Source organism: Phascolarctos cinereus, unplaced genomic scaffold (genome assembly GCF_003287225.1).
Source record: "Phascolarctos cinereus isolate Bilbo 61053 unplaced genomic scaffold, phaCin_HiC Scaffold_4;HRSCAF=312, whole genome shotgun sequence".
Lineage (NCBI taxonomy): Eukaryota > Metazoa > Chordata > Mammalia > Diprotodontia > Phascolarctidae > Phascolarctos > Phascolarctos cinereus.
The window spans coordinates 614,134,587-614,152,405 of record NW_027555847.1 but is presented as its reverse complement, the minus strand read 5'-3'; positions in this window follow the sequence as shown (position 1 = coordinate 614,152,405).

Genomic DNA, 17,819 nt, shown 5'->3' with positions numbered 1-17,819 from the left:
CTCTTCTTCACATGAACTTCCAAGTCAGCTCTCCTGAATCAATGTAGTTGATTTTAAAAAATGTAAGTGCAGGACTTTACATTTATTAATTTTAAATTCAATCCTATTAATTTTGGCCCATTTCTTTGAACCAAGGCCTCTTACATCCTTCCTGGAGCATCTAGGAGGCCTAGCACATAGCCCAAAGTCAGAAAGATTTGAGTTCGAATCTAGCTTCAAGCCCTTACATATCTGTGTGACCCTGGGTAAGTCACTTAACCTCAGTTTCCTCATCTGTAAAATAAGGAAAATGAATAGCATCTACCCCCAAGGGTTATTGGGAAGATTAATCAGATAACAGCTGTACAAGTCTCATACAGTGTTTGGTAAATAGTAGGCAATTAATAAATGCTTATTTCCTTCCTTCTAGCCCTGACTCTCTGGTTGTATTGAAAATTTTTTGAATCCTGATTCTGTATTTAATATGCTACATTGTAGAATTGCTTTGTTCATTATTGCTTGTTCATTGTAATAAGCCATCTTTACTCATTCATTCAACAAGCTTTAATTAAGCACTTATTATTCATCAGTCACTATGCTAACCACTGGAGTAAACAGAAAGGTAAAAATATGGATCTTTGCCCTGAAGAAGCTCATATTCAAATGGAGAGACAGCATGCAGACAACCATTTACATATAAGAGATATATATGTAGAGTAGAGAGAAGCTAAAAGGTTCTACAAATGGTGGTAGTAGGGTGGTAGCTACCAAAAAACTGTCGGGCAAAAATTCATCATATAATGGTTCAACTTTTGATCTTTGGACAAAAGAAATACAGCCCATCACCAGTCCCATCCTCAGAACCCTTCTTGCTTGGTAATACCTACCAGCTTATAGTATTACACACTTCCACAGCCTTAATGAGGTATCAGAAAAGGGTTAGTGGAGAAAGTAATTGATAAACGTGTTGAGTAGGATGGTACCAAAGACAGAACCTTGAAGCATTTCATAAAAAACTTCTTCATAATTGAGGTTGATTGTTTTTTTTTAAACCATATATGAATTCACCTAAATGTGATTTCAAAAAGCTCGCATTTTTTTCCATCTTGCCCATGAGAATAGCATGATAAACTTTGTCAGATTCCTTGCTGCAATAAAAATTGAGCATTTATGACATTTCCTTAATCTACTAGTCTAGTAACCTCATGCTAAAAAGGAAATTAGATTAATGCAATATGACTTGTTCTTAGAGAACCACACTTGGCTTCTATTGATGATCACAAATAATTTGCTTCATAAAAAATTCTAGAATTTTTGCCCAGGATTAATATCAGTTTCACTGGTCTGTAGGATACAGGGTAGACCTTCTCCCCCAATTTGGAGAGCAAGACCTTTGTTTTATCTAGTCTTGAGGCATCTCTTCTGTTTTCTGTAATTCTTTCAAGACAAATGACAATGATTTCACTCTCTCACATGTATAAATTCTTTTGCTGCAATGAGATATGTTATCTCAACCTAGAAATTTCCATTTACTTAAATCACTTAGGTGTTATTTTACTATATATTTCTTCACTTACATTGGGCTTCAATTCCTTAACTACTCTGAATGTTAGCCTTTCTGGTATTGATATTGTATTATGCTATGATAATTTTTTTGTATTCATATTTACTTGCTGGACATTTCTTCTGTATTTTTAAAATGTCCTTTAGAAAAGCAGATTTCGTTGTATACTCCCCCACCCCTTTACAACCCACTTTTCTTTTTAGTTATCTTTAGACTCTCAAGTTTCTTCTTCAGTTTCCTTTGTGAACCTGCTATTAGAATTTCATTAATTAGAGACTCCAATCCCTCTGGAGATATTATTTCTTTTAAAAGATTTTTAAAAATTCACCTCAAGATTTTTGAATGGGAAAGATGGAAAACTCATTTCAGTAAAAGAAAAAAAAGAGCAAAAGACCAAGAAATGGTTAAGAAATTCAAGAAGAAACTATAATAAGCATATTTTATCAGCCCAGATAACCACAAAGAGACAGCAGTGATAGGGCTATAGACATTAGCAAAGGGGTCCAGCTATAAGAACACACAGTGGAACAAATTGCAGGGGAGCCTTCTAGTATACAGACCAGGGGCCGGCCAAGGAAGCCTGCAGCTTGCAGTAGTGTAAGAAGCAGATAAACCTGAAACAAGGTCCAGAACAAGGATCTCTGGAGCTTGGAGCAACTGTGTCATTTTGACCCTAAGCTGCGGTTAAAAGGCTGTAGGGCTAGGTTTGGGAGGGCGATGATCAAGATGTGCTCTGGATCCAATTGCCCCAGTGCAGAGTGTTTCTAGTAAACTGCACTGAGGAAGACTTTTCCAACTCAACATTAGGCACCCACCCCTGTGCTACTCTGCCCCAGGCACAGTGTGCTGGCTAGGCCATCTTACAAGATCCTTGAAGGATATACAACATTAATTACTCAGATCTAAGTTATCACAGAGAAGTATCAAAGAGGGCCTCATCATTCCTTCAAGAAATGCATGGAGCCCTACCCCACTCAAAGTCCTATCTCAGGAAGAAAGATTAGATAACAAGTAAACATTAGGAAACATCAATATTATGCAGCACGTATTCTTAAGGCACTAACCCTGAACAAGAGGTTAGCTTCACATCATCTACAAAGCTTCAAAGATAATCAAAGGTTTGCTATAAGCTTTACTGGAATTCATGGAGGAAATGAAGTAAGAAATTTAATGTGTAAAGGTCACAGAAGGAGTAAATACAGCAGGAGCAGATTTGTTATGTTTTGATTTGAAGGGGAAAAAAAGGAAAGAAAAAGGAATATACTCTGAGAAAAAAAAGAGGATGTGGTGCTTACTATCTCAAATAATTAGAGATTTTGAGAAGAAGGCAATACAAACATCAAGGGAGGAGTTGGGGGGAGTGGGCCACATGTGAACCTCACTGATATCTGAATCAAACAAAAGAGTGCTAAATACACAGATATACATGAAATTTTGATGTAGAAATGCATTAAACTCAACAGGAAATCAGGAGGGACAAGGAGAGAGACGAGGAGTAAAAGGGAGAGTAAATTCAGGGAAGGATTAGTCATAAGAAAAACAAATTTAAATGTTGTCTTTATATTGTAGTTATTGTACAAATTATTCTCCTGGATCTTCTTACTTTACTTTGCATCCACTTTCTGATCTACAAAATGGAACCAACCATAGTTCCAGAGGACTCATGATGAAATAAAAGGGGAAAAAAAAGGTAAAAACATTTGATTGAAAACTGAGTAAGGGGAAGAAAAGAAAACAGTGAAATGGAAACAGTTTGTGTAATAGTATATCACTAGTACTGAAAGAGAAAAATCAATACTAGTGATAAATGGTGGGTAGAATTATTTCTATTACATTGCACTCCTTGCTTCCCCTTTTCTGTGCAAATGGTTGTGGGGAGTGCATGTAAAAAATGTATAAAATGCTGGTATGGTCGGAAATGCACAATTAATGACTATAACTAGAAATGCGAATGTGATGAATTCACCCATAAAATGGAGGAGGGTAGTAGATTGTATGAGAAATCATAATCTAATGACATCTTGTTCACAAGAAATATGTTTGAAACAGAAGGATTTTAGCAGAGTTAAAATAAGAGTCTGAGGCAAAAATGAATTTTATGCTTCAGTAGAATTTAAAAAATTGTGGGCAGCAATCTTGATCTCAGACAGGATTTTTTACAACAGCAAAAACTGCCTTGATTAAAAGAGAGAAACAGAAGCTATATTATTCATAAAGGCAATGTAGTTAATGCATTGACATTGATACATTAAATTTCATGGCATCTAAATAATCACAGGAAATATATCTGCATAAACAAATACAATGCAGTTAAAATTAGAAGGGAAACATTTAATTGTAGTTGAAGGAGAGAAGTCTTTCTCTCAAGCTTCTTTGATAAAGCTCTGATATCCATGATATATAATGAATCAACACCAGTGACCTCCTCTTGCCTCTGACATAAAACATAAACTCTTCCATTTATCATTTAAAGCCTTAAGCAATTTGGTCTCAATCCATCTTCCCTATCTTATGGTTCCCCCTTGCATACACTGAGATCTAGCTAAATTAGCTTTTTCACTGTTCCTCACAGAGTTAAACTCCATTTCTTATCTCCTTGCCTTTGCACTGGCCATCCCCCATACCTGAAATGCATGCCCTCCTTATCTCTGCCTGGAGGAGTCCCTTTGTTCATTTAAGATATGACTGAAACACCAACCTCTACATGAAGTATTTCTTGCTTCTATCCTCCCCCAAATGTTATCCTTTCCAAATTCTATCTATCTATCTATCTATCTATCTATCTATCTATCCATCTAAACTACATTATGTACATTTGAATTTATTCTCCACAGATTTATGCTATATAATCTTTAAATCTTTACTTGTCTCCTCAATTAAAATGTAAGTTTCTTGCCAGTAGGGATTATTTCATTCTTTGTATTTTCACCTCTAGCTCCTAGCATAATGCCTGGCACTCAGTAGGTTCTTAAGTATTGTTGAATGATTATATATGTTTACACACAAAATATATATTTATATGCACATATATGCATATACACATATGGACCTACATATATGTGTGTGTATATATATATATATATATATATATATGTATAAATACCAACCATTCTCTCAGAAATAGGTGGTCAAGGGATATGAAGAAATGGTACTCCAAGTAAGAAATCGAAAATATTAACAGCTATGTGAAAAATGCTCCAAATCACTAATAATTAGAGAATGCAAATAAACACAACTCTATAGCTCCAATTCATACCATACTGGAAAAGATAACAAAAAAGAAAAATATGAAGAGAGGCTCCAGTAAGAAAAGCACACTGGTGCACCAATGGTGGAGCTGTGAATTTGTTTCAGCTATTCTATGAAGCAATTTAGAATTCTACTCTTTGACATAGCAATACTACTACTAGAACTATGTGAAGAGATCATAGAAAGAAAGGAAAGACCTATATGTACAATTATTTTTGTAGCAGCTTTTTTGTTGTCATTACAACAAAAAAGGTCCCCATCGATTGGTAAATGGTCAAACAAATTATAGAATATAATGGAATAATCTTTTACTATAAGACATGATGAAACGTAGAATTTCAAAGAAATTTGAAAGACTTGTACGAACTGAAACAGAGAGAAATGATCAAAACCAAGAGAATGATTGATTCAGTAAGATCAACGTAAAGAAAGTCAATTGTGGAAGATTTAAGAGCTCTGTTCAATGCAATGACCAATCACAACTTCAAATAATTGATGATAAAGCATGTTACTCATCTTGTAACAGAGGGATGATGAATTCAAGGTGCAGAATTAGAATGCATTTATGAACATGACTGGTGGGTGGACTTGTTTTGTTTGACAATGCTTATATGTTACAAGGATTGTGTTTTCTTTTTTCTTTTTTTTAATTGGGGGTGGTCTGAATGAGGTCTGGGAGAGGGATTTGGGGTAGTAGGGATGCCAAAAAAAAGATGAAAAGGAAGGAAAGATGGTCATGGAAGCATTTTTTAAATTAAAAATTCAGAGAAGAGAACAGGAGGAAGTAAAGAAGAAAACACAACAAGCAAGATAGTTTTGAAAATAACATATTGAATTAATTATGTATTAATAAAATAAACTATATGTAGTAAACATTGACATTTTCATATGTAATTATCTTTTTATATTCCACTTTTTATTGAAATGCTTTTTTTTGCTGTGTTTATAAATCAAGAATAAAAAATTAAATTAAAAAAGTCATTGGCCATGAAGTAATTTTTTTAAAATCAAGTTTTTTGTGACCTTGGGTACATTTCAACCTTGCAGATTTACTTTTAAAACATCTCTTCCTTTCCTTTCATCTCCTCTTCCCCTCTCCATTTTCTCTTTTCCCCCTACTTTGTTTTCTCAGTTTTAGACTGTTACTTCATTGGTACAGGGGAATTCAGATGAGGAAAACTCTGCTACCAATACAGATAAGCAACTACTTTGTTACTTAAAGTCTTAAAACACTGAGAAATTAAGTGACTTGTCCAGGGTCACCCAGACAGTATTGCAAATGTGGGTTGTAATCCAGGTCATCTTGATTCTAAAACGAGTTGTAACAATACTCCTATGAGACATTAACTCTCATTTATTTTCCAAAATGTTTCACAATATTTCATAAGATATACCTGTATTTTATTATGACATCAATTTTACAATTGATTGAAATGCACATTGAGACAAACTCCCAGGTTTTTTTTTTTGTATTTCCTGGGTCTACCTTATCAAAAGTGGACTAGTGATAGTACTAAGTGGTGGGAACATTCATGACCTGCTGTAGTCTCTGGACACTGAAAACTTTCCACGACTCATCTCAGCCTTTTGATGACAGCATTTCTGGCATCTCTGCCATGGGTAAGAGCAGAGAAAAATCAAGAACCAATTGAAATAAATTCTGGCAGTGCCAATAAGGGTAATGAGAAGGAGACAAACAAGCTGGCAGGATGAGAAACAATGACTATTATTGCTCAAGTAAACAGTCAGATCTAAGTAATTAGTAACACATTCTCATAATTTGTTTCCCAAATGTCTGAGGCATTTGGTTTCCTTAAACAGTTTTGAAAATCCCAATACATATGCTATGTGACATATCTTTATCCCTATATCCCATTTCTACTATAGCTTTCTTACATGGTAAATTTACCATTTTCTCTCCTTTTATATGTGTAATTTTTCACTTCTCCTCTTCTTTTTGCCAACCTTTTTTTTCTCACCCCTCCAATTTAGGTTTTTAAATAATTTTCTATTGCTGGGGTTCAGATTCTATCATCTCTTTATTTCTGTTCTATTTATGTGCCTTTCAGAGAAGAACCTCACATTTCCACCAGAGATGAAAAACATGTCAAGTTGACCTGACAAAACCCAAAAGAACCTTGTTGATCTTGAAGTTTGAACTAACTTTGAAATTTTAGGAGAATATATTTATTCATATATATGTGAACATACATGTATACATACGCACTTACATGTGTGTATAACAGTAAAGTAAAATAGTTTTCTATTCTAAGGGGAAAAAAGGGGATCCTTCAGAAAGGCTCATAAGGTTTCTTGGACATCAAGTAACTCTTACAAAACAACATTTTGATGAGTTAAGTGTAAATGAATCAGAAACATATGGATTGAATTTCCTTTAAAATACACATGGGTCTAAAAATTAAGGGGAAAAGTGCTTGGCAAAATCCTTTTTGGGTTTGGACAAGCTCAAGCTCTTTGAAAAATAGTTCAAGACATTATGCCAATCTCAAAATGCTTCTGGGTTCACACATTCCTAGTTCAAAGCATTCTCCTTTCCATAATCCTCTTTTTTCCTCTCTGTCTTTGTTCACAATCGTCAGAAACATGACCCCTTAGTAGTTCCAATCAAAATGACATCTAAACATGTCAGATTCTTTTAGAAATCTCTCTCTTAGGAATTACCAATAAGTTATTATATGTGCTATACTCCAAGAGACCTAGATGATAGACACAGTACACTTCAATCCCTCATTTCAATGATTATTATTGATCACCTTCCTAATGCTAGGAAGTTGTGTAGGAAATGGTCCTATCCTTCCGAAAAGTCAGTGTGGCATGCTAGAATTGTAGTCAGGGAGACCTAGGTTCAAATCCTACCTCTCACATTTGTTTATTAGCTGTGGGAACATGGGCAAATCACATAACTCTTCCAATTTTTTCCCTTGATTTGTAAAATGAAGATTTTGCACAAGACAACTTATAAAGTGGATTCCAGTTCTAAAATCTATGTAAGATCTTTGGATCCCATAACACATTAAAGAATGTACTATCTAGTGAAGAAGTTGAGACACATTTGCAAATATTTAAGTCTGGTGGAGAGTGAGGGAGATAGATGGTTATCTGCTAACTGCCTATTTAACCTTCAGTATCACAATCTTTGTGGCCTCAGTTTTCTCATCTGTAGAGAGAGGAAGTTGGACTATATGATTTCTGAGATGCCTGCCAATTCTAGAGCTATGATTCCAAGTATTTGAAGGACTGTCTTATAAAACTGAGATTAGACATTTTGCTTGGCCCCAAGAGGCAGAGCTAAGAACAATGGAAGGTCATTGAAAAGAGGAAGATTTCAGCTCAGCATAGGAGAAACCCTCTAATAATTTGAGCTGTTCGAAAGTGGAAAGGACCACTTTAGGAGGTATTGAATTTCTCTGTTCTTGGAAATATTTAGGTAGATGCTGATTGACCACTTTTTAGGGAAGTAGAAATGATTCCTAAGTATATATTGGACTATATGGCTTTGAAGACCCTTTTCAACTCTTAACACTTTACGTGACATAGAAGTCAAGGAATATTTAACGTACTTTGGATAAATTATGGAAACTCATGTTCTACACATGACATTTTAAGTGTAATTGCCTTCTAAAGTGGACAGTAGAAAAATTCCTCTAGGATACTTATAAAAAAATAGGGAAGGCCAATTAAGGAAAAAAGTGTTATGTAATTCAGGAGACATATAAAGGATGATAGAAAAAATATTCTTTAGATATTCAGAGATACATTGATAGAATCATCAGAAGTGAAAGGAATCTCAGCAGCAATGAAGTCAAGCCTACACTCAAAAAACCCATGGTAATTCACTGGGAAAATGGTCCATCCAACCTTTGCTCGAAGATTTTCAATGAGGAACTCATTATTTCTGAGGTAGCTCGATACACTTTGGGATAGCTCTCATTGTTAGAAAGTTTTCCTTCTATTAATTAAAATTTGTCCCTTTGAAGCTTCTAACCATTCCTCTTACTTTCATACTCTAAAGCCAGGAAGAATATCTGCTTCTTCTGCATGACATCTATCAAATATTGAAAATACATGTCCTTTCCTCCTGAGTCTTCTTTTCTATAGTTTCTTCACCTGACAGTCACATAGAGTGGACTTGAGGCTTTCAGCATTCTGTTTGGTCTGGACAGCATTCTCCCATTTTCCAATGTCCTTCTTAAACTGTAGTGCCCTCAAATGAATATATTATCCATGTGTGATTCGACAAGGGCAGAGTATTATTTTACCTCCTTGTCCCTGAAAGTTATGAATCCCAAAATTGGTGATTTTGGTTGCCACACTGTAGTATTAAGTCATAAAGTTCTTTATGTCCACCAAAATTCTTAGATTATATTCCAGATAAACTTATCTAACCATATCTCTAACATTTTGTACTTCTGAAGTCAATTTTTTTAACACAAGTATAAGATTTCGCATTTATTCCTAACTTACTTCATCTTACCAGAATTTACCTAGTTCTTTATCCTTCTAAAATAGTCTTGAATGCTGATATTAGTTCTCTCTCTTAACTTCACGAAATTTACAAGTTTGATGAGTAGTTCATCTATTCCTTTATTCAAATCATTAATAAAAATGCTAAATGGCACAGGACCAAGTAGGGAATCCTGGGGCACTCTACTAGAGGCCTTCTTATAAATCAAGATCTGTTAGTTACTATGTTTTGAGTCTTGCAAGGATACCCGTTCTGAATCCATCTGATTATATGAATGTATGTGTGTGTGTGTATACATACACACACAAACACACACACACACACATATTCGATTGTCCATATCTCTCCATCTTTTTCACAAAATAGCATCAAATAGCTTATCAGAAACTTTAATGTAGGTAAACCATATCTATGGGATTATAGATCTTAGGACCAGAGATTTAGAGTTGGAAGAAAAAAAAAACTTTATGGTCCTTCATTTCTGGTCTCATTATTTTACAGATAAGGAAATTAAGGCATAGAGCAGTTAAAAGACTTGCCCAGTGTTAATTAGTTAGCAAATATCTAAGGGTAGGGTTTGGTCACAGGTTTTTCCAAGTCCAAATCCTTTGTCCTATTTACTACACAGCAACTAAAGGTCCAAGACCAGATTTGAACTCAGATTTGATTCTTGACTCCAGGCTCACACTCCATCTGTATTACCTAAGAAAAGAGTTCCATTTTTGTCTTTGCAACTCTAGTGACTAGTACGATGCTTAGCCCATAGTCAGTAGGTGCTTAGTAACTATTTATTAAATGATGATTGATATTGATTCACATGTTTTGTGAGTCTTCCTAAAATGTCTTATGTATCAGAGCTCATGTCTACATTTTTCTGATCTTCCCATAGAGTATTCATGTCACAAAAGGAAATTAGTTTAATCTGATGTTGCACATAACCTTTCATTTCACGTAACCTGTTTTACTGAATGTTTTTTTCTTCCTCTTTTAAAAAAATTCTTTTTTTAAATTAAGTGATGACTCTCTGAGAGGTGGTGAAGTAAAGGATGCTGTGGGAAATGTGGATGATATAAAAATAAAAAGTATATAATAAATTCATTAAATCACTGTAACTAAAACTCATATAACACTATAATTTTCAATGAACTTCACATATATTACTGCATTTCATCAAAACAACAACCCTGTGAGATAGATGCTATTATTATCCCTATTTTACAGGTGAGGAAACTGAGGCTGAGAGCATTTAAATAATTTGTCAGGGATCACAGGGCTAGTGCATTAAGGCACATTTTGAACTCAGGTCCTTTGACTCTAAATCTATCATTCTTTCTACTACAAACTTCCTCTGATTCTTATGACATTCTTCAGATAACAGTGTAGCCTTGGGTTAACCATCTGATATCCTTCACTTCTGAACCATTATTGCCCCATTTCCCCTTATAAATGTGCATATACTTGACAAAAACTCCACATGTGTAGGCTATCATAATATATTGGTGATATACTGGGGCCTGCTCTTTGTGTCCATCAGCCTTTTCACCAACTTTTGTGTCACTTGTCATTTTTATCATCCTAGGACTGTGCCATTCTGTAGTCATAGAATCACCAGGAAAATCATGGTATTAAAAAGACAGGCTTTTTAAACTGGGAGACAGCTTGGAATCATTGTGGCTCTTTGAAGTGATTGTAATATGATTATGGCAAAACGAGGGATAAGCTTACATTACAATTTTGTTCCCCAACAAAAATTCTGTCTGGTAGGGCATGGACTTAACTTTGGGCTCTTGAGGGTTATGACCACATAAATCAAAAGCTATTGTCAGTATTACCAATGCCAATTTAGTCTTTGAATGTGAGCCCAATAGAATATGTCTGTTACCTAATTACCAGCCTAACAGTTTCAAGAGTCATTCACTCAGTTAACAAGCATTTATTAAGAGCCTACAATGGTCCAGGGACTCTGCTAAGTGTTGGGAATACAAATGTGAGTAGAAAGAAAGAAAAGGGTCTCATACCAATAAGGAAGATAATCAAGTTATGAATTTTTTCGACCACACTAATCCTTAAGCCTATTAAGATCTATGTTCTAGTCATCCTATGTCTAACACATACTAGCTGTGTGGCTTTTGGCAAGTTGCTTAATCTCTCAGTGCTTCAGGTAAGTGTTTAAGCCTGCAAATTAGGGAGCAGGTGCTGGTTTGCGTAGGCAGAGGGTATAGGTTCCCTACACTAATGAAACCACAAATCCCATCAAAATATTCACATATTATACAAATGTTTTCTTACTATTATACTGTGGAATTCAACCCTAATGCTGCTCTCTTTCCAAATGATTTTAGAAACAGAGAGTTAAGAAGTATGTTGTATAGTACTATGAAGTGCTCCTACAAACCTAAAAGTCTTGAGGGAGTTGCAACATTCAAGGCTTGAAAAAGATAATTTGGTACCTTTGCCCTGATCTTTCTTCTTGAGAATTTGTTGCCAACCAAAGCCAAGACCCTTTTAGTGTCTTCTGGACACACTGACTACAGAATTAATCCCTCCTCCTGAAAATAAGGGTGCTAGAAGCAATGATGATTCCTTCCTCATACTGCAAAAAGATTCTCGGTGGGGTTTCCTTAAAAACAGCCCCTCTGGTACTTCTGAAGTGTTAGTTTTCAGGTCATTAATTATATATTAAGGAAGCTCTGGGGCAGAGAAACTTATGTTCAGAGCTACTGGCAATTCAAGATCATTCAGAGATAAAAACAACATCTCAGAAATAATAAATATAAGTCTAGAGGAAAATAGGAATTAATTTACAAAAGTCTCACATGGACTCTTACAGTGAAACATCTATCGGGGAAAGTAAGGTAGCTCCTCTCTGTAAAAGAAGGAGTTTTCTGCTTAGGTGGTTAGATGATACACCAAATGATCATTATAAGGGAAAAAAAAGTCTCTGAAAAGCAAGAAAACTAAGAAAATAGGAGTTATGTATTGTAAAGAAAAATAAAATTCCTGGAAGGCATAGTTGGGGTCTCATGTATGTTTGAACATGGTTTTGCTCATTCTAAGGATTTGATTTATAAAGGAAGCAGCAGTTCTGAGCCTAGTCAGTAGGCTCCTCCTAAGTCCTCTGAAATTGAACTCATGGTAGGCATTAAAAGAGAATGTTGTAAATTAATACAGCTATTGACAGATAGAAGTTACCAAGGAAGACTGGTATAGTAGTAGTTAGAGATCTGGCCTCAAAATTAATTATAATAGCTAGCATTCGGAAAGCAGCTTGAAGTTTGCAAAGTGCTTTATTAATACTACCCATCTGATTGTCGTGACAACTCTGGGAGGTGAGTGCTATTATTAGATCCCCATTTTACAAGTGAGGAAACTGAGGAAGACAGAGGTTAAGTGACTTGCCCACAGTCACAGAGTTGTTAACTATCTGAGGTAGGATCTGTACTTAGGTCTTCTGGATTCCAGGTCAAGTATTTTATCCATCGCATGACCTAGCTGCCTCAGTAATGCCAATTCTCAGCTCTAACGCTGGCCTACTGTGTAACTTAGTTGTGTTTCTTAATCTCTCGTGATCCAGGAATCTTTCTAAGACCATAAGATAGAGGGAAGGTGTTAACCTGCACTAGTAGGAGGAGTTTCCTCATCTCAGTATTTCCTTTACCAGTCAAATCATAACTCCGTTCCATCTTGCCCTCGACTAAAGAGCTTTGCCACAACACTTCAAAGCTCTCATGAATGCACTTTATTGATAGAAAGTATACAAACGGTGGAATTATCAGTCACGTAACTATTGGCTCTGCTACATCTCCTTTCGGGAATAAGGAGGCTCTGTATAGTATTCTCCATCAATGACTGGGGGCAGAATGATTGTGTGTGAGTGTACAGCTCTAATTTTTGATGTTGTTGCTGAGTCGTTTCAGTTGTGTGCCACTCTTTGTGACCCCATTTGGGGTTTTCTTGGTGAAGATAATGGAATGATTTGCTGTTTCCTTCTCCAACTCACTTTACAGGTGAGGACACTGAGGCAAACTGGGTAAAGTGACTTGCTAGCAAGTGTCTGAGGCCTGATTTGAACTCATGAAGATGAGTCTTTCTGACTTCATGGCCCATACTCTATCCATTGTGCTACCTAGCTCTAAGTAGCGTAGGACAAATAGGACTCTGTTCCAGAATGCAGACATGGGGGTCAGCACAGAGGCCTACCTCTGTGTTGTGGATTCTTTGTACTCTGAAAGTCTGTGCCTCCTTCCCCTCTCCCCAGGGTCTTGTCAATGTAGTACTCCTCTCCCAGGGATGCCCTTCCCACAACTTCCTGCTCACTGAAGTCTGGGGCTATCTGTGGGACTGACAATCCTCTCCCAGGAAACTGCCCTCAAAGTGGGGCTATCCTAGAATAATTTTACATGTTTATACCAACTTGTGTCAATGGTAGCCACCTCTAGGAGGGTGGGGGGAGAAAAGAGAAAAAAAGGGAAAAAAGAAATTTACATGATAACTTTATTATATATTTAACAGGAATAGCAAATTGTACATAATAGATTTGCAGTTTCATATGCAATCATCTTTTTATTATACTGTTAGTAAAATGCTTGTTTTATTCCATAAGTAAAAACCAAAAATTTAAAAAGTAAGATTATTTTCTGTGTTTGCTTTTCCTCCTCTTGCCCTTTTTTGCTCCATTTCTGGCCCCTATTATAAATGTTCCCCAGACATAGTTTAGCTAGTTCACTGACCACTTCTCTGTTGACTCTTTCTCATTTTTTATCCTGTATATATCTTGCTTATTTGTATGTTTACACATTGTCTCTTACATTAGACTAAAAGCTCCTTGAGAGCAGGTACTGATCTTTGTCTTTCTTTGCATCCTCAGTGCTTAGTAGAATGCCAGGCACCCAGTGAGTACTTGCTTTCATAAATATTTATTCACTGACTTCCCGTTTGCCTTAACTCCTCTAGTGATGAGGCAGATGCATAAAAGGGTAAAGATGTGGAACTGATATTTCACAGCAGCCAAATGGATCACTTGTTTTCTGCACAGTTCCTGGTATACTTCTTGGCTCTCAGTAATAGTAGTAAAAACAACTGACTGTTATAAACACCTTATAAAGGAAAGCAACATGATATAGTGGATAGCTTGCTGAACTTGGATTTGGGGAGACCTAGTTTCAAATCCTATTTCTATCATTTACCAGTTGTGTATCCCTGGGCAAGTCCCTTAACCTCCCTTGGCTTTAGTCTTCTCATCGGTGAAATGAGGGAATATTGGACTCAATGAACTTTAAGGTCCTCTGTAGCTCCAAATCTATGATATATATACATACACATATACATATATATATATATATATATATATATGTATATTATTATATAATACATACATACACACAAGCGCACAAATGTTTCAGATCCCATTGGATGGCAAAAGCTTTTTTTTTTTTGGCTAGGCAATGAGTTAAGTGACTTGCCCAGGCTTCACATAGCTAGTAAGTGTTATGTGAGGCCCAATTTAAGCTCAGGTCCTTCTGAATCCAAGGCCTGTGCTCTATCCACTGCGCCACCTATCTGCCCAAGGTTTTTTTTTTTTTAAACTGATGTTGATTACTCATCCCTGTAGTGTCTTCCATGTATATATATATGGTATAAAAAAGAATTCTTCATTAATATTGTCTCCCAAGTTCAGTTCCTAGTGTATCCTATTAAGGGCACTTGATTAAAGGGAATTCTGTCTCTCTCTCTCTCTCTCTCTCTCTCTCTCTCTCTCTCTCTCTCTCTCTCTCTCTCTCTCCCTCTCTCTCTCTCTCTCTCCCTCACTCTCTCTCTCTCCCTCTCTCTCTCTCTCTCTCTCTCTCTCTCTCTCTCTCTCTCTCTCTCTCTCCTTCCTGGCTGTCACAGGGGTTTAACAGATTAATGCATTAGTGTGCAATACCTTCTCCTTCTAAGAACTGCTTCAGGTTTTTGCCTCTGTTCTGAGATTAGTGGTATCTTCCTCAGAGCTTTGCTGAAAATTTCTGCATCTTTGCTCTGCTGGTCTTTGCTACTGAGATGTAGGTTGAAAGAAAAATCACCTTGTATAGTGGGCAAGATCTCCCAGTAAAATGATAAGCCTATTCAAATGTTCCAGAGGTTCTGACAAGAACAGAAATGACCCATTCTTCCACCCAGAGCATTTTTCCCCTTAAGGGAAAAAGGGAACATACACACACACACATACACACACACACACACACACACACACACACACACACACTCACACACACTCACACACACATACGCACAATTGCTAATGTAAGTTGTTGAGTATGGTTTATTCTAGTAATAGTTCTTTGAACCTAAGTAACTTACCCAGGGTTATTGGTATGATAAACCACAATGGTTAGTCTTAGCATTAAGTGCCATCTGTTTACCTCTGAGTATTAATCAGGGCTATAATCATTAGCCACTGGCAATAGATGATTTCTTTAAAACTACTGCTAACATTTCTGCTATAATCAGGAGGGCTTTTTCTTTTCTTCTTCTTCTTCTTTTTTTTTTTTTGGTGGGGGCTGAGTTCAGCAGGGAGGAAAATCTGTCGCTAATCCAATGTGCTCTTTCTTACATGTGGAGTGTCACTGGGATTTAATAGGAGAGGGAAGATTTACTCTGCAACAACATTACTTTAAATCAACCAGCCAGAAAAGTATTCATTTAAATATTGAGAAGGGAAAGTGAAATGCTGGGACTTCTGTCTAATAGTCTTGGAGCATACGTTTTTCTCCATGGCTGCCCTAGTTTGTAAATGCTGCCCAATGTAAATGAGAAGCTGGAGACTGTAAAATTCAAATCTGTTCTTTTCTATCCTTCCAGTAATTGCCTGTTATCTAATTTAAAGGAAGGAGTTGCCTTGTCGTAGGGAGTATCCCCCAAAGAGCTGGTCCTCTGAACCTTGGAAGTTGTTATTGTTTTCCTATTTTCCTTTTTAATCTGCGAATATTTGTTTCTGTTTCTTTCCATATACTTTAGCATCACTTTGGTTAGAATAACATGTAATTCATGCTTTACCATGGTCATGGTGACTATCATATGGCAAACTATGGAGGCCAGAAGGAGTGGTGAGCAGCCGTGTTTAGAAATACTGCCTTTCAGAAGGGGCATACAATAGAAAATGCAGATATAGGGTATCCAATGGGAGGGGGTCATTTCCTACACTGGCTGGGTTCCTCCCTAAAGAAAAGCTAGATACATATGTACAGCTAGACATCCCACACTACCACCTTTAACCTCCATGACTGGTCAGGCACTGAGGAATTTTTTCTAGCTTGGTTTTATTCGTTCCTTTCCCTCTGACTGGATGCTCTAAGCATGGTAGATGGAGCCATTCTCTAAAGATCATTCAAGGGTAGGTTTCTATTTTCAAAACCTCAGTAAGCAAAGTTTCAGAACACCGGTAATTTTAGTGAGTTGGCTACTAGTGGCGTGGCCTACAGACACTGATGTTGTTGGTGTCTTCCACTGGGAATATATGAGTGGCTAGTTCCCAAGAATTTCCTGGTATTTTTCATTCAGAACCATCCATGTTTTTATGGGCATGAGAAAAAACAAAATCAATGAAAATGTGGAAAAATGACATATTTTTTCCCCCTTGCTCTTAGTATCTATATAATATGCTTTTCTGGATGGTATGTTTAGGTTGGAAGATTCAGGGAAGATGTATATAACTGCCTTCAGGACAAACATTTTTATGTTAACCACAGTGCCCATTAAATTGTAAACATTAAGTAAATATTATTAATAATAAACTAATGAGAAGTAAGTCCATAAGAAACAAACATTACATTGCATCTAGGGTATTATTCTGGCCTTTAAATTTGGAATTAATGTTACCAATTAATAATGAAGATAAGATTAATAATGAAGAATGAACACCAGGCACTTAAGAAACTCACATAAACATGAAACATAATGCTTATAAAAGCACAGCATGTCCACAGCTGGGAGGACAAAAAAGGGCAGGAGAGGTAGAGTAAAGGGAAAATGAGTATGTAATGTCTTCAATTTAGATGCCTGATGTCAATAGCTGTGGTTTAAAGCAAATGTACCAACTTGCTTCTTCTATGGGAAGGGAGTATGAATTGACCCCTAAGGACAAAGAAGAAAGTGGTAGATTGTTAAGTAGTAGGTAAGTAGCATGCAAGACTCATTTCTCAATGCTACTGAAATTTTATTATTCAAGGACCATTTCCCTGGTTGTTAATTTATGTAACCTGCTGAAACTGAGTGCCTTGGTTGGCCCATCTGTAAAATGGGGAATAGTATTTCATTCAAATGAAATAAAACATGCAAAGTCTTTTGAAAACTCTCATGTGCAGTATGGTTGTTGCTATCATTTACTTTTGGGGGAGGGGGATATTAGACCTTTTGTTTCATTGACATAGAAATCTTCTAATGAGGAAATTTCTATCAACGCAGACCTTTTTCATAATTCATAATCTTAGAGAGGTTGCTCTCCACCAGAGGCTGTATGGTATAGTAGTTAGAGAACCTGGAATCAGGAAAACCTGTGTTCAA